The sequence below is a fragment of the Danio rerio genome, chromosome 20, assembly GCF_049306965.1.
Source record: "Danio rerio strain Tuebingen ecotype United States chromosome 20, GRCz12tu, whole genome shotgun sequence".
In the NCBI taxonomy this organism is placed as follows: Eukaryota; Metazoa; Chordata; class Actinopteri; order Cypriniformes; family Danionidae; genus Danio; species Danio rerio.
Genome location: NC_133195.1, coordinates 57,687,501 through 57,706,270, shown reverse-complemented (window position 1 = coordinate 57,706,270; position 18,770 = coordinate 57,687,501). Strand labels below are relative to the sequence as shown.

Sequence of the window (18,770 nt, the reverse complement as noted above, 5' to 3'; positions counted from 1 at the left end):
TCTCCTCTCTCTTTCTCTCTCGTCTGATAACGCATTACACGCATCAAGAGTTTTCCAGATGTTTCTTTACGCAGCGATGCCTCTGAAACCGTGACAGTGTCTTTATTCGGAGGAAACCTGTGACTTCCAGATGGGTTTATAATCATTTCTGTTAAATTCACTGAAAAAAAACTCACATTATGTTCAGATTAAAGACACGGACAAACATATGTGTGCAGTAATTTGCTGTAAATTAAAGCAAAGCGAGTGTAAAAACAGGGAATGTTCTTATTTTAAACACAGTTGATTTTTTTTTTCTTATTCATCAGGGACAAATTTAACTGATACAAAAGAGAAAATGACAGAAAAAGGCATTTATAATGCTGCATAAAAGTATACTTCAAATAAAGCCTGTTCTTTTGAATGCATTTCTAAGTAGCATATTGATTTTTAACATTGATGATGATAACCTAATTTTTTATTATCAATTTGTCTCGGTAAGCCTAAGTATAATAAGTGAATGGATAAATGGATGGATGGAAAATACATGGATAAATAGCATTCAAATGAATAAATGAAATTTAAACTAATACATAAATGAATGACTGAATGAATAAAATTTTAACTAATGAATGAACGAATGAACGAATAAATGAATGAATGAATGAATGAATGAATGAATGAATGAATGAAATTTACACTTACCAACAAATGAATTAATTTAATAAATAGTTCAATTAAATTGAATTTGAATGAATGAATGAATGAATGAATATATTTAAAATATGATTAAATTATTTGTATTAAGGAAGAACTAAATAAATTATACTTTATTTTAACAATTGTATGAATGTAGAAATGAATATATTAATAATACATGAAAAATAACATGAATGAATTAATAAAACTTAAATGAAGAAACTAATGAATGAATGAATAAATGAATGAATGAATGATTTTATAAATTAGTACATTTAAATGGCATAAAATATAAATGAACTAATGGATAAATGAATTAAAGAGTGAACTAAAAATGATAGAATATATGATTGAATTGAATTAAAAATAAATTATTAAATGAGTGAATGAATGTATAAATTAATAAATAATTTTAAATTAATTTAAATGAACGAATGAATGACAAAAATACATGAAACGCATTTAAATTAATACAATTTAAATCAATGAACGAATGAATGAATGAAATTTACAAATTAATACATTTAAGTTAAATAGAATTTGATTGAATTAATTAACTAAAGAATGCACAAATAAATGAATGAATGTATAAATTAAGTAAAAAAAAAACATGAAAAACTACATTAATGAATTAATAAAACTTAAATGAAGAAACAAATTAATAAATGAACGAATGATTTAATAAATTTGTACATTTAAATGATATAAAATGTGAATGAACTAATGAATAAATGATTGAACTGAATTAAAAATTAATTATTAAATGAGTGAATGAATGTATAAATTAATAAATAAATAAATTATAATTAATTTAAATGAATGAATACATGAGTGATTGAATGGATGAAAAAATACATGAAAAACATTTAAATGAATTAATACAATTTAATCCAACAAACTAATGAAAGAATGAATGATTGAAATTAACAAATTATTATTCATTCAAATGAATGGAGGACTGAATTAATTAGTGAATCAACGAGTGAATGAATGAACTAATTGAAAAATGTTCAGTGATAAATTAAATGAATGCATTAATTTACCATTAACACAATTTTAATGAATGGTTGAATTCTTACACCCATATTTGTATCTAAACTTTTGCAGTGATCAACAGCATTCAGTGATGAGCTCTGAACATCTATTATTTTTCCATGCAATCCCATAATTCCGAGCAGAGCATCAGTGTTTGACGCAGCACCAGAAACCCTCCTAAACCCTTCAGGCTTCTTTCCCTTCATGCTGTGATGAGTTTCACTGAGCTCTGCTATGGTTTCCAGTAAGTGTCATATATATAAATATACAGCCGACGCTCCACCTTCAGCGAGTATCACATCTGACTGTCACCTTCAGGAGAACCAGTAATAGAAATTAAACAGTATGTCAGTCAGCGCACACTTTCTAGAGCTTTACAGTGCGCGTGTATGTGTGTGTGTGTATGTGTGTGTGTGTGTGTGTGTGTGTGTGTGTGTGTGTGTGTGTGTGTGTGTGTGTGTGTCGTCCCAGCAGACTGTCAGTCAAAACACTCTGAAATGAGGACAAATGGGGAATAAATCCTGGAGACATACCGGGATTCAGAGGTCAGACACTGCAGAGGCATCCGTTTAAACTTTACTGTCATTTATTTAAGTAATAATACATATTAATCACATATCATTTATTTATTTATTCATTAATACATTCATTTAATAATTTCATAATTTATTTAAATGTAATTAATTCATTTATTATTTATTAATGTATTCATTATTGTATACATTCATTCAAATTTAGTTTAAACGTATTTGTCATATGCGGCATGGTGGCTCAGTGGTTAGCACTGTGGCCTCACAGTAAGAAGGTCGCTGGTTCGAGCCCCGGCTGGGTCAGTTGGTGTTTCTGTGTGGAGTTTGCATGTTCTCCCCGTGTTGGCGTGGGTTTCCTCTGGGTGCTTCAGTTTCCCCCACAGTCCAAACACAAGCACTATAGAGGAATTGATTAACTAAATTGGTCGTAGTGTATGAGTGTTTCCCAGTACTGGGTTGTGGCTGGAAGGGCATCTGCTGTGTAAAACATGTGCTGGATAAGCTGGTGGTTCATACTGCCATGGCGACCTCTGATATTTAAAGTGATTAAGCCGAAGGAAAACGGATGAATGCATTTGTCACAGCCAGGCCAGGTTCTCCCCTCACTCATTCACCATCATCACGATCACAGTCACCTCAATACTAATCAGCCCTGCAACTGCACGTCATTCCCCTTCATCATGTCAGCACCATAAAGTCCCTCACCATCCGCCACTCAGTGTCCGGCCTCGTTGCAAACTAGGAGTGCAGTCTCCTTATGGTCAGTGTCTATGTCTGATTCCATGTTTACTTACCTCTCTTGTTTCCTATGCTCTTCAGTGTCTCTCCTTCCTAGTGTGGTTTCTCCATGCCTCTTCTCTGGTTGTCGTCGAGCTCGTGTATCTGTGTGTCTGGCTTCCATAACTCCTCTGGTCTTTTCGAATCATCTGGTCTTCATACCCATCCTGCAAAGCATCCACATCTGAGTTCTGTTGTTACACTCACATCTCTGGTTCTGTTTCCTTTTGTGACAAAATTCATTCATTCATTCATTCATTCATTTGTGGAGAGGTAAGCGTGATCGAACACCCAATCAGGGGGGAGAGCATGCTAGGAGCCCGGCGGCTAATCAGCGGGTCAATCAGAAATGATAAATAACACCTGTCTTTCTAGTGATTGGGCCGGAGAGACTCCCTTCTTAAGGAGAACGGGAGGAGCAGTCGAGAGAGGAGAGAGCACACACACACACACACCCACGCACACAGTTTGCTAGTGCTGTGGAAAAGCAAAATAAAATATATTGCTTACCTGATATCGCCGACCCTGTCTTCTTCTTCCCACACAACAACGAACTATACTACAGTGGTGCCGAAATCCGGGGAAGGAGAAGAGCCTCACTGCCAGAATGACCACTCCGTCAAGAATGCCATTTGCGGAAGCTATCCAGGCCCTCTCGGTCCTCCACCAACAACAACATGAGACGCTGGTGGAACTGAAGAACATCCAGGAACAACATTTCCAAGTCCTCATGGAGGCCCAGCGGGAGGACCGCGAGCAAATCCGGAGTCTGCTGTCCCAGGGGATCCGGCCCGCTCCGACATCTGCCGCCCACCCTCCCATCACCTTACAGAAAATGGTGCCGGAGTATGATCCGGAAGTGTTCCTGGATCTTTTTGAAAAGATGGCTGAGGCGTGTGGCTGGCCGCGGGCTGAGTGGCCGGTACGAGTCATCCCGCTGCTCTCGGGCGAAGCCCAGATCGCCGCACAGCAGCTACCGGCCCAGAATCTCCTGGAATACGCTCATCTGAAGCGAGCTATTCTCCAGCGGGCCGGCCGCAACCCGGAGGAGCAACGTCAGCTCTTCCGATCGCTGGTTTTGGCTGAAGGCGGCCGGCCCTTTGCGTTCGCCCAGCAGCTCCGTGACGCCTGCCGCAGATGGCTGATACAGGATGGCCGAACCACCGCCCAACTGGTGGATGCCGTGGTGCTGGAGCAATTCATCACCCGCCTCCCCTCCCGAACATCGGAGTGGGTCCAGTGCCACCGGCCTGATGATCTGGAGACGGCCATCCGACTGGCGGAGGATCACCTGGTGGCGAGGTCCAGGGTTGGCGAAATAACCTCTCTCTCTTCTCCCCCTCTCTCTCTCTCTCTTCCTGTTCCCAGGCCCAGACTGCGGAGACCGCCCACACCTGCACCCAGACGGCGGTGCGCAATGGCGGATCTGCCAAACGTCCCAAGAGGGGCGGGGCCTCATTCGGGCAGAGGGGTGGAGCAACGACCCCTGGCGGTTGCCCAAACACTGCCAGGATTCTCTCCGGTTCAATCGGTTGCTCCTGCTGGCCCCGGGGGTATAGTGGGAAGGTCTGGGCCGATGCATTTGCGTCGCGGGCACGAGGATAGCGCACCAAAAATCTGCTCCATGAAGGAGGCGAGTGCGCTGATTCGCGTCCCCGCCACGCCAATCGTCGCCCCCGGTCGCAACGGGCTATACCGGGTACCAGTGAGTATTAAAGGGGGTACATATCAAGCTTTGGTGGATTCGGGGTGTAACCAGACTTCCATCCACCAAAGCCTGCTTCAAGACCCGGCATTGGATATGAGCCGCACGGTAAGGGTAAGGTGTGTGCACGGGGATGTAATTCACTACCCGCTGACGGCAATAGACATTCAATTTCGGGGGAAAAAACATAGAGTAGAGGTAGCAGTTAACTCGCACCTCAAACACCCGCTAATTCTGGGAACTAATTGGCCTGGATTTAATAGATTATTGGGAGTCTTATGTGCGGGTGCTTCTTGGAAGAAGAAATCGCCGGATAGGGGACGTGTCGCTCAGCTGGGGGAATCCCAGGCGGTGACGTCACGCGCTGACTCAGGGGAAGGGCTGGGAATTTCCCGGTGTAAAGACTTTCCCCTGGAGCAGTCGCGTGATGACACGCTAAAACATGCACTCGAAAGAGTGCAGGTTATTGATGGGAAAATCCTCCAGCCTGATAGACCCCTCTCCTATCCGTATTTTGCGGTTATTAATGATAGGGTGTATCGAGTGACCCAAGACGCTCAGACAAAAGAAGATACAACCCAGTTATTAGTACCAAAGAGCCGCCGGGAAATGCTTTTTCAGGCGGCTCATTCTAATCCTATGGCCGGACATTTAGGTCAGGCGGCCACACTAAATCGCCTCATGACCCGATTCTTTTGGCCGGGCATTCACGGTGACGTCAGCAGATGGTGCGCTGCGTGCAGTGAATGTCAGCTGGTAAATCCGCCGGCCACCCCAAAACCGCCGTTGCGCCCTTTACCAATTATGGAGATCCCCTTCGAGAGAATTGGTATGGATCTCATCGGGCCATTAGAGCGATCCGCACGCGGGCATCGGTTTGCATTAGTTCTGGTGGATTATGCAACCCGCTACCCGGAAGCAGTCGCGCTCCGTAATATCTCAGCAAAGAGCGTTGCGGAGGCGCTGTTTCGCCTCATCTCCCGTGTGGGAATCCCCAAGGAGATTCTCACTGATCAAGGCACCGCGTTCATGTCACGCACGATGCGCGAGCTTTACGGATTATTGGGCATTAAATCTATTCGCACCAGCGTCTATCACCCACAAACAGACGGGCTGGTGGAAAGATTTAATCGCACGCTTAAATCAATGATCCGTAAATTCGTTCACGAGGACGCGAAAAATTGGGATAAGTGGTTGGAGCCCTTATTATTCGCTGTGCGGGAGGTTCCCCAAGCCTCCACGGGGTTTTCCCCCTTCGAGCTTCTCTACGGCAGACAGCCCAGAGGGGTTTTGGATGTTGTTAGAGAGGCTTGGGAGGACGAGCCTTCTAAAAGTAAAAATGAAATTCAATATATCCTGGACCTTAGAGCAAAACTCCACACACTGGGGCGGCTCTCTACAGAGAATTTGCTTAAGGCTCAGGATGACCAACGCCGGCGATATGATAAGGGCACTAAACTCCGTAAATTTTCACAGGGAGATAAAGTACTTGTACTGCTACCCACTTCCAGCTCTAAATTACTCGCCAAGTGGCAAGGGCCGTTTGTGGTCACACGACGAGTCAGTGATCTCGATTACGAGGTGGTTCGTTCGGACAGGGCTGACTCGCGTCAGATTTATCACATTAATCTGCTTAAGCAGTGGAGGGAGCCGGAGGACGTGGCGCTGGCTACGCTTGTTACTAACGAGGATGACCTGGGGCCGGAGAGCTCCGGCCGTGAACGGCCGAGCGCTCTGGTCACCGGGGGCGATCATCTCTCAGCGAGCCAGCTCCTCGACATCCGGCACCTCCAACGTGAATACTCTGACGTGTTTTCGCCCCTGCCCGGTCGTACTAACCTGATTCAGCACCATATCGAGACCGAACCGGGCGTGGTCGTTAGGACCCGGCCGTATCGCCTACCTGAACACAAGAAAAAAGTGATTCAGGAAGAATTGAGTAATATGTTGAAAATGGGAGTAGTGGAAGAATCCCACAGCGACTGGGCCAGCCCGATTGTCTTGGTGCCTAAGACGGACGGCTCGGTCCGGTTCTGTGTGGATTATCGCAAGGTGAATGCTGTGTCCAAATTTGACGCTTATCCAATGCCGCGTATTGACGAGTTGCTCGACCGGTTAGGTGCTGCTCGATATTACTCGACATTGGATTTAACGAAGGGCTATTGGCAGATCCCCTTATCTCCAATATCCCGCGAAAAAACAGCCTTCACTACGCCGTTTGGATTGCACCAATTTGTGACGCTTCCGTTCGGGCTGTTCGGGGCACCGGCGACGTTTCAGCGCCTGATGGACAAAATACTCGGCCCTCACACAGCATATGCCGCTGCTTATCTAGATGATATCATCATTTACAGTAATGACTGGCAGCGGCATATGCAACATTTGAGGGCGGTATTGTCGGCGCTGAGACGGGCCGGGCTCACGGCCAACCCACGGAAGTGCGCAATTGGGCGAGTGGAGGTAAGGTATCTGGGCTTCCACTTAGGTCACGGGCAGGTGCAGCCCCAAATTGATAAGACTGCAGCCATTGCAACCTGTCCGAGACCTAAGACCAAAAAGGAGGTGAGACAGTTTTTGGGGCTGGCAGGATATTATAGGCGTTTTGTCCCTAATTATTCGGCCCTTGTCAGCTCATTGACTGATCTCACTAAAAAGGAGGGACCGGATACCGTCCAATGGTCGGAGCAGTGCCAACAGGCCTTCTCAAAGGTAAAATCTATACTTTGTGGGGGGCCGCTATTGCACGCTCCTGACTTTGCTCTCCCCTTTGTTTTACAGACGGACGCATCCGATCGGGGACTGGGGGCGGTTCTCTCGCAGGAGGTGGCGGGAGTGGAACGGCCGGTGCTGTACATTAGCCGCAAACTCAGCAAGAGTGAGGCTAAGTACAGCACCATAGAAAAGGAGTGCCTGGCGATCAGGTGGGCCGTTCTCACTCTCCGCTATTACCTCCTGGGTAGGGAATTCGTCCTCTGTTCAGATCACGCTCCTCTCCAGTGGCTTCACCGCATGAAGGATACCAATGCGCGGATCACCCGTTGGTATCTAGCTTTACAACCTTTTAAGTTCAAGGTGATCCACAGGCCGGGCGTACAAATGGCTGTAGCCGACTTCCTCTCGAGGGCGGGGGGGGGGGGGGGGGGCTGCAGGCCGGACAGGTCCCCGGCCTGAGGCGGGCGGTGGGGGTATGTGGAGAGGTAAGCGTGATCGAACACCCAATCAGGGGGGAGAGCATGCTAGGAGCCCGGCGGCTAATCAGTGGGTCAATCAGAAATGATAAATAACACCTGTCTTTCTAGTGATTGGGCCGGAGAGACTCCCTTCTTAAGGAGAACGGGAGGAGCAGTCGAGAGAGGAGAGAGCACACACACACACACACCCACGCACACAGTTTGCTAGTGCTGTGGGAAAGCAAAATAAAATATATTGCTTACCTGATATCGCCGACCCTGTCTTCTTCTTCCCACACAACAACGAACTATACTACATCATTCATTCATTCATTTTCTTGTCGGCTTAGTCCCTTTATTAATCCGGGTTCACAACAGCGGAATGAACCGCCAACTTATCCAGCACGTTTTTACGCAGTGGATGCCCTTCCAGCCGCAACCCATCTCTGGGAAAAGTATTAATTCATTTAAATTTAATTAAAATATATTAATTCATTCATTCATTCATTCATAGATTCAATCAAAGTTAATTTAAATTAGTTAATTTATTCTAATTTATTCGAAATTCATTCAATCAATTTAACCAAAATGTATTAATTAATTATTTCAATCATTTATTATTCATTCTTTCATTCGTTTAATTCATTCATTTTGACTTCATTCATTAATTCTTTAAAAGGTAATTTCATTCAATATGGAATTAATGAATTAATTCACATTTTGTTTAAATTCATTTATTCAATTTAACTGAAATTCATTATTTATTGAATTCACTCTTTTTTCATTCTTTCATTCGTTTGTTCAATCAATTTAATTATATTCATTTATTTCACTTTATTAAAATCTTTCATTTTTCTTTCTCTTTCTTCTCTATCTTTTCCTTTCATTCCTACCTTTCTTTCCCATTCATTCATTCAATTATCACTCATTCATTCATTCATTCATTCTGTCTTTTGTTTTTTGTAGTTTGTTTAAATTTCTTTCTTACTCATTCATTCATTTATGCATTCATTTATTTATTCATTCAATCTTTTCTTTCTTTGTTTGTTTCAATTTCTTTCTTTCACTCTTCTTTTTTTCTTTCCCTTTCATTTATTCATTCATTCATTCATTCAGTCTTCTACTTTTTCGTGTATTTCAGTTTCTTTCTTTCCTCATTCCTTTCTTTCCCATTCATTCATTCATTCATTCATTCATTCATTCATTCATTCATTCATTCATTCATTCATTCATTCATTCCCTCATTCTGTCTTTTGTTTCTTAGTTTGTTTCAATTTCTTTATTCTTTCTTTCTTTCTTCTTTCTTTTTCTCATTCATGCATTCATTTATTTATTTATTTAGTCTTTTGTTTCTTTGTTTCAATTTTTTTCTTTCGCTCTTCTTCTTTTTCTTTCCCTTTCATTCATTCATTCATTCATTCATTCATTCATTCATTCATTCACTCATTCATTCATTCACTCATTCATTCATTCACTCATTCAATCAGTCTTTTGTTTCTTCATTTGTTTCAATTTCTTTAGTTCTTTCAGTCAGTCATTTGTTTCTTCATTTGTTTCAGTTTCTTTATTTCCTCATTCCTTTCTTTACCATTCATTAATTCATTCATTCAGTCTTTTGTTTCTTTGTTTGTTTCAAGTTATTTCTTTCTGTTGCTATGTCTTTCTTTTTCCCCCTTTCATTCATTCATTCATTCATTCTGTCTTTTGTTTCTGTTTCTCTTTATTTCCTCCTTCCTTTCTTTTTCTTTCTTTCTTTTTTGCTTTCTTTCTTTCTTCCACTATGAAAAACCTGTCAAGAAAGAAAGGTTTCATTTACATCTCACTCCAATAAAACTGAACGAGAAGTGAAGGATAAGGGCAGTAATGGCTCTATTAATCTTATTATAATCAAACTCCAGCATCTACATTTTGAATCCTGACATGATGTTTCTGTTCTCTCACAGTGTGACCTGACAGCTCGTTTCTCTCAGCTGCAGATAATCTAAAGTCAAATAATCTGAAGGCTGCAGATCTGAGCAGTCCTAAAGAAACACTGATTTTCTCAAACGCTTGCGTGTTTTAGTGTTGATTTACTGCTGTGTGTGTGTGTGTGTGTGTGTGTGTGTGTGTCCTTTATTCAGCAGATGAACAACACATTCTGATTGAGCGAATGAAGGCTTTATCTAAGCATGCGTGTGTGTGTGTGTGTGTGTGTGTGTGTGTGTGTGTGTGTGTGTGTGTGTGTGTGTGTGTGTGTGTGTGTGTGTGTGTGTGTGTGTGTGTGTGTGGATCACAATGTGTGTGCTGATGAGCTCCATCACGGCTTCATCAGGTACAGCACTGAAGTGGCTCAATTAAAGACACATTACAGTAAACACTTCCTGCAGCTGTTCCACACACACACACACACCCACACACACACACGGACGGCCACCCACACACTGTACACACACATGTGCAGAGACAAGTGCACACACGCACAGACAGACAGCACAAATACCCACACACGTATGCACAAACGCATATGAACACACCACGTACAGAGTGCAAAGAGTGGTTGCTAGGGTGTTACCTTGGTGTTCCAGGTGGTTGTCAAGGTGTTACTAGGGATTCCTGGGGGCTTGCTAAAGCTGTGCAAATAGTGGTTGCTAGGGTGTTGCATATGTGTTCCAGGTGGTTGCGAGGGTGTGACAGGTATTTTTTGAGTGATTGCAAAAACTGTGCAAACAGTGGTTGCTAGGGTGTTACTGGGTGTTCTGAGTGGTTGCCAAGGTGTTACAAAGATGTTTTTGGGTGATTGCAAAAGCTGTGCAAAGAGTGGTTGCTATGGAAGTTACTTTAGTGTTCCAGGTGGTTACCAGGATGTTATTAACATATGTTGAGTGCTGGCAAAAGCTGAGCAAAGAGTGGTTGCCAGGGTGTTACTTAGGTATTTTGGCTGTTTTCCAAGGTGTTACTAAGGTATCGTAATATATTAAATATATGCAAATATAATATATATAGAGTAAATATATGCAAAGAGTGGTTGCTAGGGTGTTACTTAGGTGTTCCAGGTGGTTGTCAATGTGTTACTAGGGTATCCTGGGTGCTTTTTAAAGCTGTGAAAAGAGTGGTTGCTAGGGTGTTATTTAGGTGTTGCAGATGGTTGCCAGGGTGTAACTAAGGTATCCTGGGTGATTTCTAAAGCTGTGCAAAAAGTGGTTGCTAGGGCGCTACTTAGGTGTTTCATGTGGTTGCCAGGGTGTTACGAAGGTATCAGGGGTGATTTCTAAAGCTGTGCAAAGAGTGGTTGTTAAGGTGCTACTTAGGTGTTCTGGGTGGTTTCCAGGATGTTATTAACATAACTTGGGTACTGACAAAAAGCTCCGCAAAGAGTGGTTGCTAAGTTGTTACTTAGGTGTTTCAGGTGGTTGCCAATGTGTACCTAAGGTATCCTGGGTGTTTTCTTAAGCTTTGAAAAGAGTGGTTGCTAGGGTGTTATTTAGGTGTTTCAGGTGGTTGCCATGGTGTTACCAAGGTATCCAAGGTGATTTCTAAAGATACAAAGAGTGGTTGCTAGGGTGCTACTTAGGTGTTCTGAGTGGTTGCCAAGGTGTTACAAAGGTGTTTTTGGGTGATTGTAAAAGCTGTGCAAAGAGTGGTTGCTATGAAAGTTAATTAGGTGTTCCAGGTGGTTTCCAGGATCTTATTAACATATTTTAAGTACTGGCAAAAGCCAAGCAAAGAGTGGTTGCTAGGGTGTTACTTGGGTATTTTGGTTGTTTGTCATAGTGCTACTAAGGTATCATAGGTGCTTTCTAAATAAATGCAAAGAGTGGTTGCCATGGCGTTACTAAGGTATTTTCATGGTTCTTGCAAAAGCTGTGCAAAAAGTGGTTGCTAGGTTGTTACTTAGGTGTACCATGTGGTTGCCAGGGTGTTGCTAAGGCATTCTGGGAGAGTTGCTTTGGTGTTCAGAGTTGCTGATACTCTGCTGTTAATGCATTCTGAGTAACATTAATGAAATAAAGCAACTATAAAATCACTGTCTCCTAATATTTACTGCTGTAATGTAAAACCGTTGCCAATGTTCCTCTTCCACGAAACAGAAGTGTGTGTCGTGTTTGACCCCGTGACGCCTTCAGGAGCTCCTGATTTTGATATGTAAATCGATGCGTCTGTAGATCCGTCAGAGTCTGAGTCAGCTGAGGCGTATCGACAGCAGAGACGCTCCCGAGACCCCCACATGCCCTCTTCATCACTCCATCCTGACCAATTAACTCCGCTAATTAGTAGAGGATCGTTCATCGTGTGCCGTATTCAATCATCTTCATTAACCAGCCCTTAAGAGGCCCAATCTGAAGATGTCAAGCATTCAGTCTACAAGGCTTGATGTTGCTGCACAGTAAGAGAAATAACTACATGCTGTCCAGTAGATCGGGCATCATTTCCATCCCCATAATACAAAACAAATCTAAAACATCAGAACCAAAGTTAAACCAGCAAAATCCCCCAAAACCTTTCCTGATATTCTCAACACACTCATCTGAACACACTATTAGACTGCACACTGAAACATTAAAATAAACTACTGCCTGTGTTTTCCAGCACGGTTAAATGATGTAGGTGCACACCAACACACTGTAGCGCCAGAATAAAATTGGCTGAACAGGAAATCTATGATTGGGTGTTGCTATGGTTTTCTGGGTGGTTGCTATGATGTTGCTGAAGTGTTCTGAATGGTTGCCAGGTAGTTGCTAAGATGTCTATGGTGCTTGCTGGAGCTTTACAAAATGTGGTTATTAGGGCATTAACAAGATTTTCTAAGTGCTTGCCAGTGCTTTGCTAATATATTCTGGGGGTTGCTAAGGTGTTGCTAAGGTAATCTGGGTGGTTGCTAATGCAGGTTGTAAGATTTGCTAAGATACTTTACAATTTGTTAGGAAATTGCTAAAAGTGTTCAGATGATTGCTAGAATGTTGCTAAAGTGTCTTGGGTGCTTACTAAAGCTGTACAAAAAGTGGTTGCTAGGGTGTTATTAAGGTTTTTTGGACTGTTGCCAGGGGATTGCTAATGTACTCTAGGTGTTTGCTAAGGTGTTGCTAGGGTATTCTGGGTTTTTGCTAATGCAGGTCTTGAGATATTGTCAAGTTATCCTAGGTATTTGTCAGGGCATTGTTAACAGTGTTCAGACGGTTGCTAGGGTGTTCCTTAAATGTTCTGGATGGTTGCTAGGTAGTTGCTAAGGTGTCAAGAGTGCTTGCTAGAACTTTACAAAAAGTGGTTGCTAAGGCATTACTAAAGTTTTCTGGGTGGTTGCCAATGCTTTGCTAATATATTCTGGGTGATTGCTAAAGTTGTTGTAAGACTTGCTGCTAAGATTACTTTACAATTTGTCAGGCCATTGTTTAAAGTGTTCAGATGGTTGCTAGGATGTTGTTAAGATGTATTGTGTTTTGCTAAAGTTGTACAAAAAGTAGTTGCTAGGGTGTTACTAAGGTTTTCTGTTGCTAATATATTTTAGCTGGTTGCTAAGGTGTTGCTATGGTTTAATCAAGTTATCCTAGGTATTTGTCAAGGCATTGTTAAAAGTGTTCAGACGGTTGCTAGGATGTTGCTAAAGTGTTCTGGATGATTGCCAGGGTGTTGCTAAGGTATCTTGATTGCTTGCTAAAGCTGTACAAAGAGTAGTTGTTAGGGTGTTACTAAGGTTTTCTGGGTGATTGCAAGTGTGTTGCTAATATATTGTAGCTGGTTGCTAAGGTGTTGCTAAGGTATTCTGGGTGGTTGCTAATGCAGGTTGTAAGACTTGCTGCTAAGATACTGACAACTTGTCAGGACATTGTTAAGTGTTCAGATGGTTGCTAGGATGTTGCTTAAATGTTCTGAATGGTAACCAGTGTGTTGCTAAGGTGTCTTGGGTGCTTACTAAAGCTATACAAAAAGTGTTTGCTAGGAAGTTACTATAGTTTTCTGGATTGTTGCCAGTGCATTGCTAATGTATTCTAGGTGGTTGCTAAGGTATTGTCAAGTTATCCTAGGTATTTGTCAGGCCAAAAATGTTCTGAATGTTTGCTAGGGTGTTGCTAAGGTGCAGGCACGTCCACAACCTGCCCTTTTTAATCTTGGATAGAAAGTGCCTTTACACCCCACCCCCCGCTCATCAGTTCGCGACAAACCACCCCTACCCCTCTCCGCTCTTTAAATGTTTCATCCTGCACATGCCCCTTGGAAAGTCTCTGCACGCGCCTGCTAAGGTGTCTGGGTGCTTGCTATAGCTTTACAAAATTTGGTTGTTAGGGTGTTACTAAGGCTTTCTGGGTGGTTGCCAGGGTGTTGCTAATACATTTTAGGTGGTTACTAAGGCGTTGCTAAGGTATTCTGGGTTTTTGCTAATGCAGGTCTTATGATATCGACAAGTTGTTCTTGGTATTTATCAGGGCATTGTTAAAAGTGATCAGAGGGTTGCTAGTATGTTGCTAAAGCTTTCTCTGTGGTTGCTAGGGTTTTGCTACGGTATTTTGGTGGATTGTTAAGGTGTCGCAAAGGTGATCTAGTGGGTTGTTTGGGTTTTGCTAAAGTATTTTACTGGGTTGCTAGGGTGTTGCTAAGGTATTCTGCTGGGTTGCTAGGGTGTTGCTAAGGTATTCTGCTGGGTTGCTAGGGTGTTAATAAGGTATTTTGGTGGGTTGCAAGGGTGTTGCTGAGGTGTTGTGATGGGTTGCTATGGTGTTGCTAGGGTGTTCTGGTGGTTTGCTAGCATGTCACAGGTGTTCTGGTGGATTGTTAAGGTGTTATTAAGGTGTTCTGGTGGATTGTTAAAGTGTTGCTAAGGTATTCTGATGGGCTGCTAGGGTGTTGCTATGGTATTCTGCTACAATAGGTTGTTGCTAAGGTATTTTGGTTGGTTGCAAGGGTGTTGCTGAGGTGTTCTGGTGGGTTGATAGGGTGTTGCTAAGGTGTCCTTGGTGCTTGCTAAAGCTGTGCAAAGAGTAGATGCTATGGTGTTGCTAAGGTTTTCAGAGTGGTTGTCAGTGTGTTGCTAATATATTTAGGTGGTTGCTAAGGTATTCTGGGTTTTTGCTATGCAGGTCTTATGATATTGACAAGTTGTCCTGGGTATTGTCAGGGCATTGTTAAAAGTGATCAGAGGGTCGTGGGATGTTGCTAAAGCTTTCTGTATGGTTGCCAGGGTGTTGCTAAGATATTCTGTGTGCTTGATAAAGCTGTGCAAATAGTGATGGGTGAGATGTTACTGAGGTGTTCCAGGTGGTTGCCAGAGTGATGCTAATGTATCATGGGAGCTTGCTAAAGCTGTGCAAAGAGTGGTTGCTGGGGTGTTACTAGGGTGTTCTGTGTAATTTCCAGGTGGTGGTTTAAGGTTTGTGGTTGTCAAGTTGTTGCTAATATGTTGTGTGTAACAATATAAAATACACAAAATTTACATTCTTGCACCCAATAACCTGATCAGGAAGGCAAACTGACTAGAATTAGCTCTTAGAAGGAAACGAACACAATGGGAAGCCTCTGTATATCTATTAAACATCACCCTTCGCCTTTAAGATCTATTTTTAGCAGTGGAGCAGTTTATCCCGCTCTTCAAGTGGCGCCGTTTTGCAGTTCTCTGTTCATCCGTTTCAAGTGGCAGGCAGACATGGAAATACATCATGACAGTGTCATTTCCCTTTTGTCTGCTGGATTGATTTCATTCGCTCCCGCTCGCACAATAACCAAACACACTTTCAAGCTACATTTCAAGAGGAATCAAGAAGAGCTGCAGACCGACATCAGAAACAAATCCTGTTAGCCATCCAGAGGAGAATCAGTTTACTACAGCCCTCTGAAGCTCCCTTTAACATCAACTGTCTGTTTCCTCACACAGCATCATTCAGCAGTCAGAGTGGAGCACGGCTGCTGATACACATTTACTGTGATCTGTGACATTATGCTAAACATCTGCGTCATCTATCAGGAGATCTGAACGAGCTCCATGTGTCATGCCTAAAGTGCCATAATGCTATGGTGTTCTGGTGGGTTGCTAGGGTGTTGCTAAGGTATTTCGGTAGGTTGCTAGGGTGTTGCTAAGGTATTTTGGTGGGTTGCTAGGGTGTTGCTAAGGTATTTTGGTGGGTTGCTAGGGTGTTGCTAAGGTGCTCAGCTGGATTGTTAGAGTGTTGCTTAGGTGTTCTGGTGGGCTGTTTAGGGTATTGCTAAGGTATTCTGCTGGGTTGTTAGGGTATTGCTAACGTATTTTGGTGGGTTGCAATGGTGGTGTTTTGCTGGGTTGCTAGGGTGTTGGTAAGATATTCTGGTGGGTTGCTAGGTTGTCACTGATGTGTTCTGGTGGATTGTTAAGTTAATGCTAAGGTGTTCTGGTGGGTTGTTATGGTGTTGGTAAAGTATTCTACTGAGTTGCTAGGGTGTTGCTAAGGTATTCTGCTGGGTTGCTAGGGTGCTGCTAAAGTATTTTGGTGGGTTGAATGAGTGTTGCTGAGGTGTTCTGCTGGATTGTTAAGGTGTTGCTAAAGTATTCTGCTGGGTCGCTAGAGTGTTGCTAAGGTATTTTGGTGGGTTGCAAGGATGTTGCTTAGGTGTTTTACTTGGTTGCTAAAGTATTCTGGTGGTTGGCTAGGGTGTTGCTGAGGTGTTCTGGTAGGTTGTTAGGGTGTTGCTATGGTATTTTTGGGGGGGTTGCTAGGCTATTGCAGAGGTGTTCTGGGTAATTGTTAAGGTGTTGCTAAGGTGTTCTGGTGGGCTGTTAGGGTGTTGCTATGGTATTTTGGAGGGTTGCTAGGGTGTTGCTGAGGTGTTCAGGTGGATTGTTAAGGTGTTGCTAGGGTGTTCTGGTGGGTTGTTAGGGTGTTGCTAAGGTATGTTGGAGGGTTGCAAGGGTGTTGCTGAGGTGTCTTGCTGGGTTGCTAAGGTCTTGCCAAGATATTTTGTTGGGTTGTTAACGTGTTACTAAGGTATTTTGGTGGGTCACAAGGGTGTTGCTGTGGTGCTATAGTGGGTTGCTAATGTGTTTCTAAGGTATTCTGCTGGTTTGCTAGGGTGTTGCTAAGGTATTTTGCTGGGTTGCTAGGGTGTTGCTAAGGTTTTCTGCTGGGTTGCTAGGGTATTGCTGAGGTGTTCTGCTGGGTTGCTAGGGTGTTGCTAAGGTGTTCTGTTGGGTTGCTAGGGGTTTTCTATGGGTTTCTGGTGGTTTGCTAGGGTGTTGCTTAAGTTTTCTGGAGGGTTGCTATGGTATTGCTTAAATAAATAGACTTATTGCTAGGGTGTTGCTAAAACATTCTGAGTGGTTGCTAAGATGTTGCTAGGGTTTACTGCTGGGTCGCAAAGGTGTCCTGGTGGGTTTCTAGGGTGTTGTCAGGATGTCCTGTGATTATAATGTCAAATAAAAACAAGTATGATCCATAGTTATGGTCAAAAGGTATGCATGGCTAAACCAGCAAAGCTGCTGCTACTACTGTTTAGTGTGTGTGTGTGTGTGTGTGTGTGTGTGTGTGTGTGTGTGTGTGTGTGTGTGTGTGTGTGTGTGTGTGTGTGTGTGTGTGTATTTGTTTAGCACTTAGACTCAGTGTTGTGCTGTTATGCGTGACGGCAGGTCACCAGTGAGCGCTCCATCAACAGCTCCAGCACAGGCTAATTACAGCCGCAGGATCTGATTGGTCAGGATGGATGTGGCATTATGAGTTCAACATGTAATGACAGCGGAGCCCGCAGCCAATGAGCTGTCAGTCTCTGAGGCTCCAGGGACGCTTAATTGCAGCTCCTGCACTCCTGCGTTTCCCCTGCGTCTGATGAGATGCCAATACAGACTTAACCAATCAATGATGGAGACACCACCACACCATTACACTACACTTACTGAGAGCACACGCACACACACACACACACACACGCGCGAGTACTTTCAAGTGTTACACTCACACATTACTAAAACTTCGCTTGTGCAATTAAACTTTATGCAACAAAAATGTTAATAAACTGCTTCTTAATTGTTGTACTACACTTGTACACACACACACACACACACACACACGCACACATACACACACACGGACACAGGTGCACACTCTAATTAACAAATTTTGTTACATAGATATTTAAATGTGTATGTATATATATTTTACATCTAATTATTAAAAAAAATCAAATATATGCAAGCATATGTGTATTTATATGTACATATTAAACATACACAGCACACACATATGTATACTCATCAGCCACTTTATTAGGTACACCTTTCCAACTGCTCATTAATGCAAATTTCTAATCAGCCAATCACAGGGCAGCAGCTCAACACATTTAGGCATGTAGACATCTATTAGGCATGGTTGTTTGCTGCCAGACGGGCTGCTCTGAGTATTTCAGAAACTGCTGATCTACTGGGATTTTCATGCACAACCATCTCTAGGGTTTACAGAGAATGCTCCGACAAAGAGGAAATATCCAGTGAGCGGCAGTTTTGTGGGCGCAAATGCCTTGTTGATGAGGCCAGAGGTCAGAGGAGAATGGCCAGACTGGTTCCAGCTGATAGAAAGGCAACAGTAACTCAAATAAGCACTCGTTACAACCGAGCTCTGCAGAAGAGCATCTCTGAACACACAACACGTCCAACCTTGAGGCAGATGGGCTACAGCAGCAGAAGAGCACACCGGGTGCCGCTCCTGTCAGCTAAGAACAGGAAACTGAGGCTACAATTCACACAGACTCACCAAAACTGGACATTAGAAGATTGGAGAAACGTTGCTGCTCTGATGAGTCTCCATTTCTGCTGACACATTCGGATGCTCGGCTCACAATTTGGCATCAACAACATGAAAGCATGGATCATCCTGCCTTGTATCAGCGGTTCAGGCTGGTGGTGGTGGTGTAATGGTGTGGGGGAGATTTTCTTTGGGTCCATTAGTA

At 43.1% G+C, this 18,770-nt stretch overlaps 1 protein-coding gene across 3 annotated transcripts in view; it reads right to left on the bottom strand.

The window, feature by feature from the left end:
• Positions 1-18,770, bottom strand: part of LOC101884676 (MAM domain-containing glycosylphosphatidylinositol anchor protein 2-like) — a 352,666-nt gene that overhangs the window by 241,798 nt on the left and 92,098 nt on the right. For all 3 annotated transcript variants that reach the window (XM_073933868.1, XM_073933869.1, XM_073933870.1), the window contains exon 3: positions 3,038-3,187. The gene's annotated coding sequence lies outside the window, so the exon portion shown is untranslated. The remainder of the gene's footprint in view (positions 1-3,037; positions 3,188-18,770) is intronic.